General features: G+C 49.4%; 1 long non-coding RNA gene across 1 annotated transcript; it reads left to right on the plus strand.

Moving 5' to 3' along the window:
• Positions 1–3,691: 3,691 nt before the first annotated feature.
• LOC101178340 lies at positions 3,692–8,345 on the plus strand. The gene is made up of 4 exons (XR_004026472.1): positions 3,692–3,742; positions 4,628–5,596; positions 6,757–7,171; positions 8,273–8,345. It is a non-coding gene; the product is annotated as an uncharacterized LOC101178340 (long non-coding RNA).
• Positions 8,346–8,818: the final 473 nt, after the last annotated feature.

The following is an 8,818-nucleotide window of genomic DNA, read 5'->3' on the forward strand; positions in this document are numbered from 1 at the left end:
TGGCCAGGGGAGGGAACACTCAGGACCCAAGATGGCTGCTGCTGCCCAGGATGTCCCCGCCTCTTACAGATGTTACCCAGGTTGTAGCAGGGAGAGGCTTCCTTTAAGTAGAGAGTAAACGGACTAAGAAAGCGATAGATGGCTCCACGTGCCAAGAATGTTCTTTTCCTTTTCTCTCCCTTTTCTCCCTCTCCTTTTCTTTTCATGATATCAAATGCCAGAGAGACGTGCAGAGCACATGGGGGGCCTTCCTTGCGTTGCTGCTACCCAAGCCTGCCTGGGTTGTAAGTTCTCCCGGAGCACCCCTTTGCCCCCACCCGTGGCGTGGTCAGCCTCTCTTGGGCCCAAGCCTGCCCCCTGCTTCCTCAGAGTGGGTCTCAGACCAGGCAGGGGTTTCCCAGGAGTCCCTGGGAAGGTTTGTTTTCTGCAGTGTCATGGTGACATAAATGGTTGCTTTCCTTATCATTTTTCAATATTTAGTGGCCACTGATTACTGCCTTAGAAACATGGAGCAATTGAGGTTTTCCTGCTCCTTTCCAATTCCAGTTCAATGTAAATTTCCTGCTGTGACTCCTGTCCCTCTCTGATGTCCTCTCCCCTATTCAGGCTTCAACAGAAGCATTCTGTCCCCTCTCAAAGCCCCGTCCTCCCCAGGAGACACCAGCCAGTCTCTGTGCTTCCTCCTCCCACCCTCTCCCAGGGAGTCCTCCCCTCACCTGTGAGCAGGAGCCCCTGCCGGGGGGGTGCATCCTCTGCAGGGATGGGCTGAGGCAGGGCCTCATGGTCTCTGCTGCCTGCTTCTCTTCTGTGGAGAGGAGCTTGGCTCCAGCATGGTCAGGGCTACTGTGACTGCCAGTTCTGCTGTCTTTCCTCCCTCTGTGCTGAGCCTTCTCTCAGGGCAGGAGCACTTCGTAGGGCCAGGGGCAAGGGTGGGGCTCTGGCCAGGATGCCTCTCTGTCCCCTCCCCTCTCAGTCCTGCCTTCTGATTCCTGCTTCCCCTTCCCTTCTGTGTGTGTTTGGTCCTTAGGACCTGCTGAGGCCATTTGCCTTCTTTAGATATGGCTCTCCTTCTACACTTGTCCACACACACACACATACACACACACAGAGACACACACACACATACACACAGACATGACACAAACACAGACACACATACACACAGGCACACATATGTACAGACATACAGGCAAACACATATACACATATATACAGACATACAGGCAAACACACACATATACGGACACAAACACATATATACTCAGACTCATTGAAACTGAGACACATGTACACATACAGATACACAGAGCTGTCACAGGACAAACTAGCACAGATAAAGACTTCAAGTGGCTTTATTTGCCATCCTAAAATCGGGCGAGACTTCATCCCATGAGACAGAATACGTGGGTCAAGGAGCTGAGCAGAAGCGCAGGTTTAATAGAAAGGGGAGGGCTGCAGAAAGCAAACACAAAAAAACAGAGGGCCACTCAGGGAAGGCTCATGGAACAAGGGAGAAATCTCTGAGGGGGGAGAATCAGGTTCCTGTTTGGGGAATGGTGAGAGCAGAGGGGAGGTCATTGTCATGCGATTGAAACTGGCCTGTTCGTGAAATCGGCTATTATCTTTCGAAGGTCAGGTAGCAACTCAGTTTTTCTCTGGTGACTGTGACATTGGGGAAGGACTGCATTGTGCTGTTGGTCTGGTCTGTTGGGGCCTGAAGCAGGAGCTCAGCCACTGCCGTGGCCTCCTCTGACTGCTGTTTAGCAAAGCTCTCAGGCGGGACTGATGGCGCTGTCCTGGGGAGGCCCTTTCAGTAGCAAGGCTGGTGCGACCCTGTCCCCTGGGAGGATGACCCGCCCTCCCCAGGGCTGACCTCTGATATGTCCTGGCCTCAAGTCTGTCAGCTCCACACACAGAGCCCTGGGAATCCAAACCTGGGGAATTCTTTTCTTCGTGATGCAGAAACCCAGCTGGCCGGGTCTCCCCATGCTCTTTAGTGCTTGGGAAGGTGGGATGGTGCCCAGCAGGAAGGTGACAGAGGTGGCTCTGGGGGATAGAAAGGAGCTCACTCGGTCCTGATTTTGTGTGGCCCCATCAGCTTGACTATCGTGGTGTCTCCATGTCCCTCCTCCTCCTCTCGGATGCTCTTTTGGTTCTGTGTGTTTTCCTTCTGTCTCTGTGTCCCTGTGGGGGTCTCAGGACCAGGACGAGGGTGAGGTAAGTGAGGTGTCTCTGCTGCAAAATCTAAGGAGACACCCAAATCTGGGGTTGCACAAGTGACCCCTTAATTTTTGGTCCTAGGCCTTTTCTCTCTCCCCCCACTCTCTCTCTTTTCTGGATTACAACACCATTGATTTTTAATCAAGAATCCACACGCCTGGGTCCTCTCTTGTCTCACCCTAGTCCTGCCCTGCATCTCTCTATGGCTCACCTTCTACTTCTCTGGCTCTGGCTCTTTGAGTTCTCCCTCTCTCCATGCCTCTCCTCTCCCTCCATCTCTCTGTGTTAGTGTCTCTGTCCCCTTTGCTCTCTCTCTCTCTCTCTCTCTCTCTCTCTGTATCTCCCCTCTCCACCCCCGTATTTCTCTGACTGTCTCTCTCTGGGTCTTTATCATTTTCTCTTTCTCTCTGCATCCCTGCCCCAACTCTCTCTGTGTGTTTCTCAGTCTCTCTGTTTTCCCCTAAGCCAGGGGCTTCATGTTGTCCATCTGTATTGAGGTCTTGGGTGGCCAGCAGGGTTCTGTGCTTAGTGGGGGCTTCCTCTCGGTGCTTTCCATATGCTGTCCAGACTGGGGGTGCTGCAGCTAGAAAGGGAAGAAGGTTTCCATATTTCCTGAGACTGCAGTCACATCCTCTCACCAATGCACTCACCTGCTGACTAACCAGTGTACTTCTGGGAATTGCAAATGCATGAAATGGCACCCATTCTAGACTAGTCACAGCAGTGTTGGCGACGGCCACAGACCGGGAACGACCCTGACATTTATCCGTAGGGAACTGGGTCACGAGCCATGATCCACATCATGGGTACTGTGCAGCTGTGGCAAAGAATGAGGTGTCCTTCTGTCTGTGCACGGGGAAAGGTTTCCAAGATACACCGCACAGTGAGAAAAACAAGAAGCAGAACAATGCACGGTGTGCTACCTCTTGCATTACAAAGGAGGAAATGTAAAATTAATTTACAAATGGCCAATAAGCACATGAAAAGATGCACAACATCACTAATCATTAGGAAAATAAAAATCACAGCTACAGTGAGATACCACCTTACATCCGTTACGATGGTTGTTCTCAAAAAAAAAAAAAAAGAAAGAAAAACGGAAAAGAACAAGTGTTGGCGAGGAGGAGTCGGAACGCTTGTGTAGTGTTTGTGGGTATGTAATATGGCGCAACCACTGTGGTCGTTTCTCAAAAAATTAATCATAGACTTACCACAAGATGCAGCAATTCGGCTTCTGGTGTATTCCGAAAAGAACAGAAAGCAGGGGCCCCAGCAGATATTTGCATGTCTTTGTTCATAGCAGCGTTATTCACAATAGCTAAAAGTTGGAAACAAGCCCAGTGTCCATCCGTCCGTGAATGAATAAACAAAACGTGGTCTATACGTACAAACGAATGGATTCAGCCATAACAAGAAGGGTGGCTGTGATGGTGCTTCAACATGAATGAGCCTTGAGGTCTTTCTGCTAAGTGAAATAATCAGACTCAAAAAGACAAATATTGCATGATTCCACTTATCAGAAGTGCCTAACATCATGAAATGCATAGACAGAAAATGAAAAGGTGGTTGTCAGTGGCTGGAGGGAGGGGGAAAGTGGACCTGGTGTTTAATGGGTACAGAATTCCAGTTGGGGAATATGAAAAAGTTCTGGGTGGGGATGGACAGTGGTGGTGGTTGAACAACAACCTAAACGTACTTCCTGCCCCTGGATGTACACTTGAAAGTGGTTAAAATGGGCTGGGCAAGGTGGCTCACGTCTAATCCCAGCACTTTGGGAGGTCGAGGTGGCCTGATCATGAGGTCAGGAGATCAAGACCATCCTGGCTAACATGACAAAATCCCCTCTGTATCTCTACTAAAAATACAAAAAATTAGCCGGGCGTGGTGCCATGCACCTGTAGTCCCAGCTATTCGGGAGGCTGAAGCAGGAGAATCGGTTGAACCTGGGAGGTGAAGGTTGTAGTGAGCCGAGATCGTGCCATTGCATTCCAGCCTGGGTGACAGAACGAGACCCCTTCTCAAAAAAAAAGAAAAAAAGAAAAGAAAAGGGTGGTTAAAATGGTGAATTCTATGTTATATATACTTTACCATAATTTACAATAATTCCTATTGTTTTGCATAAAACAGCTGTAGAAAGCTTTGCAGGTCATGAACAGCACAGCTGGCCACTGGGGCTGGTGTGGGGCTAGGACCCGGGTGCATAGGGAACAGGGATGAGACACAGGCTCTTCGTGCCTGCACACACATACGGATACACACGGATGCAAATTTCGGAGCCATCTAAATACAACGCCTATTCAAACAATTACACAGAGAAAGGAAATGTAATGGAGCTGAAGGATGAGGGCAGGGGCGGCTCAGGAGGACTGTGGAGGCCACGTCACCCAACCTTTGAGGCCTCTCTTAGCAGCTGGAGCGCATCCCGGGGACTTGGCAGCTCTGGAAAGAGGAGCAGGAGAGGGCCATGGTTGGAGGAGGCCTGAAAAAGATCATCTCTGCCACAGAGAGGAAACTGGCTGGGATGCTGGTGGCCCCCGAGGAGACAGGGAGACCCGGGGAGACAACTGTATTCATTCAAGGAGGAATGGGTGCTGGTGCAAACTTAGGTGCAGGCCACAGGGCGCAGAAGACAGGACACAGCAGAGAGAGATGTAGGACATGCAAGGGACAGAAAGGAGTGATCATCGGACGTAAAGGGACAAGGAAGTGGAAGCACGAGAACATCTGCTGGGCATCCGGCTGAGGGGTCGGGTGCCCAGGGTGCCTTCCCTAAGGGAGAACCCAGGACAGGAGCAGATTCAGAGAAAACCGCCCAGCTCACTCCAGCAAGAAGCAGAAAAGCAACTGGTTAAAGGACAGGGTAGGAAGGTCACCAAGCTCCCAGGGCCCTCATGAAGCCGGCTTGGAGGCCACAGGGCCCAGGGCAAGGACCAAACCACAGGCACAGGACAGCTCCAGTCAAGATCTTCTGGCTACTGCAGGATGCAGAAACCACACCCTGCACCCTGCACTGCTGAGGCTGGCCCTGGAGTCCAGAAGCTTCTGTACCAGAAGCTTCTGTCCCCCATCCCCACTCAAAAAATTAAAACAAAAACAAAAAACAAATCGGTGCCATGCACCCTCCGCTTCCTGGTGCTGTTCGGGATCCTGAGTCTTTCACGGGAGCACCTGATGGGGGAAAAGCTGCACCCGTATCGGTGTCCCTCCTGCAAGGAGTGCTGGGAAAATGAACTTTCCGGCTTCCTCCTTGGGAAGACAGAACATTCCCCATGTGTACTGGTGGCATTTGAAAACTGCAGAGCAGCCAGAGAACATGCACCGTGTTCCACCAGGAGAGTTCCCGGCGGGATGTCCCAGTGCAGACGCCCGTCCCAAGGTGGGTGTTTGAGCTGAGGAACTGAGAAGCTGGTTTCTGCCTAGAGTTAGAGATCTTAGAGGCATAAGCACATGGAAGGGAGGGAAGGTACGATGCCTCAAGGGTGGGAGATCAGATGAACCGGGAGAGGCAGGGCCCAGGAGGAACCCCAGGGAGCAGCCTCCTTTAAAGCCTGGGGGAAGTAGCTTCAGAGAAAGTGGGGTAGCTTGGGTAGGGGGTGCTGGAAAAATATAATTAAGAAACAAATTTCTGCTCAGCCCAGAAACCCCCCTCACATCCATAGAAGTAAAAGGAACCTGTCTTATGATTGAGTAAGCATTAAGCCAAAATGTGATGCAATCTGCTAAGAGATGACAAAGACAGAAAGAAATCCCACCTTTGTATCCAGCCAAGCAGGTGCAACCCGTTACACACATGGTCTCCAGATAGACGGTGACTAGTTCCCAGTTGAGAGGACTCAACGGCACCATTTGTCACACATGGTTCATCCTAAATTCACCCAGTAACTGGGCTGATTCTCTGTGTGGTTAATTGGCTTTATCCACAGGAAAAGCAAACCTCTCTTATCTATGACAGGAGGTAGTTTTGCAACTGGGAGTGAGATGCCCCAGAACTGAGGTTCCTTCCTTCTCACAGAAATGGGAGACAGGGGCGCTTTGTGCCCGGATGCCTGCCTTTCAAAGACAGGGCTCCTATGGCCTTGAGGAGGACAGTTCTCGTTGTGAGGCAGGCAAGATGCTTATGTATGCTTTAGAAAGCTTTGCATACATCTTCAAGGGACAGAGAAAGAATTTTCACTTACACCTCTTCTAAAAAATAAATGCTCTCAAAGTCCAGCCTAGGCAACTAGCAAGATCCTATCTCCACACACACAATAATAATAATAAATTTGCTGAGCATAGTGGGGTGTGCGTGTAGTCCCAGCTACTCAGGAGGCTAAGGAGGGAGGATCACCTGAGCCCAGGAGGTTAAGGCTGCAGTAAGCTTGGACAGCACCACTGCACTCCAGCCTGGGTGACAGAGGGAGACTCTGTCAATGAATGAATGAATGAATGAATAAATGAATGAATAGAAAATGCTCTGAGCGAAAAGAGGAGAGTCTCTTTATCTTTTTGCAACAGGCTAAACAAAATTTTTAAAAATGTATATTTACCTCACAGAGATTATTCCAGGAAAAGAAGTGGCCCTCAGTGTCAAAGGATGCAAAACTAACCTGTGAGTTCCTGGCAGGTTTAGCAATAAAGGAGGATGTTGCTGATCTCAGTACAAGCAATGTTAGAGAAAGGGGAAGATGGAAGTGGATATGGACGAGTGAGTGGAAGGCGACCAATGGAAGCAAAGAAACGTATATCCAGACCATTGAAGACGCTTGGCCGAGAAGAAAGAGGCGGTGGAGGGAATGGAAGCCCGAGGAAGTCATTTGTTGCAATAAGAGGCCTCAGAGCACGTGTAGGGTGCGGGGCAGAGCCCATGCAGAGGGGCTGTGGAAGGCTGGTGGGGTGCAGGTGGCCCCACCCTCCGTCACCCTGAGGAGTATGTGGTCAGAGTTAAAGCTCAGTCTGTTTCTGTGATCAGGTAAGAGGTCAGCATCCGGAGAAGAGAGGCAGATCTTCAGATCCTGCAGACCTCCACCGCGCCCTCTGTCCCTCTCGACTGTTTTTTCTCCATCTCCATTGTCTGGCTCACATTCGTGTCACGTTTTCATTTCTCCCTACCCCTCTTTTCTCTTTTCTCCTCTCTTTTTCTTAACCCTTGTACCTCTGGAAGTCCCACTAATAGAATTTAAACAGCTTTTCAAGTTGGTTTGTTGTTCCCAGAATTGACTTTGGACCCGCCATGAATAATGTGGAAATCAAACGAGTATAAGCTGGTTCATGTCTCTGCAAATAAACAAATAAAATCTACATTCCAATGCTTTCTTCTTCCAGAGTAGCCCACATTTGATTTTTTTTTTTTAATTACTGTCACTTGCAATAGATTTTTAAATCTTGTAACCTGGTTACACAAATACCATGGGGCAAAAACCTTAATTCCTGTAAGAGGAAACCAGGCTTGACTAGCCTCATGCTGGCTTTGAAGAAGTAAAATCAGGGGTTGATAAATTTGCATAGGGTAAATATCAAAGGTTAAATATCAAAGGTCGAAAGTAAACAATAGACAGTAGAGGGAATACCCCAAATTATAAAACAACAAACTGTTTCAGCCGCAATAGAATTATCGTAGAAATAAACCACGGTCCTTCCTGCTAAAATATTCCACTTAGAATTGTAAAATATTCTTCTCAATAACTCCTCGAAGAACCTATTAGGAAATTAACGAGGCTGGGTGCGGTGGGTCACACCTCTAATTCCAGCACTCTGGGAGGCCGAGACGGGCAGATCACTTGAGGTTAGGAGTTTGAGACCAGTCTGGCCAATATGGTGAAAACCCGTCTCTACTAAAAATACAAAAATTACCCAGGCTTGGTGGCAGGCGCCCATAATCCCAGCTACTCGGGAAGCTGAGGCAGGAGAATCGCTTGAACCTGGGAGGCAGAGGTTGCAGTGACCCAAGATGGCGCCACTGCACTCCATCCGGGATGACAGAGTGAGACTCCATCTCAAAAAAAATAAAATAAAATAAATTAACGAATGTAAGAGCATCTGCATTCCAAATCCAGTGTATTATCTTATGCAGGCTTTCACAAGCTCCAAAAGATTCACCGTGAGGAACTGGAGGTTCTAGAGAAAGACCACGCCTCCTCCTGCAGGTAACTCTTCTTTCAGGAAGCAGCTCTTGGCTTATCCCTGGGCTTAGTGGAATTCGAATACCTGACCATAGGACACCAAGGGCTTTGGGACCTGAATGGCGCATCATGTCCTGGTGATGTCTGAGTTACCTGGGGCGTGCACAGCAGCTTCCAGCATCCCAGGGAGAGTGGTGCATGGGGTCAGGCTCAAGCAGGTCCCAGGGCACCAGTGACCCAGTGGGTGACTCAGACTCCCATGGCACCTGCTCCTTCTGTTTCTCCCTCCACCATATATATGAGCTCATGGGAAATGCTGTGACCTCTTACAGAGGAGGAAAGTGCATGGACTTCCAGCTTCTAGAACTGTGATACAATAAACTCCTGTTGCTTATCTACTCTTCTGCAGTATTTTGTCATGGCAGCCCTAGCAAACTACTACAGGGACTGTGAGGGTTAGGCTGACACCAAGCATCAAATGCCACTCCCTGTTCCAA

The sequence above is a fragment of the Nomascus leucogenys genome, chromosome 17 (genome assembly GCF_006542625.1).
Source record: "Nomascus leucogenys isolate Asia chromosome 17, Asia_NLE_v1, whole genome shotgun sequence".
In the NCBI taxonomy this organism is placed as follows: domain Eukaryota; kingdom Metazoa; phylum Chordata; class Mammalia; order Primates; family Hylobatidae; genus Nomascus; species Nomascus leucogenys.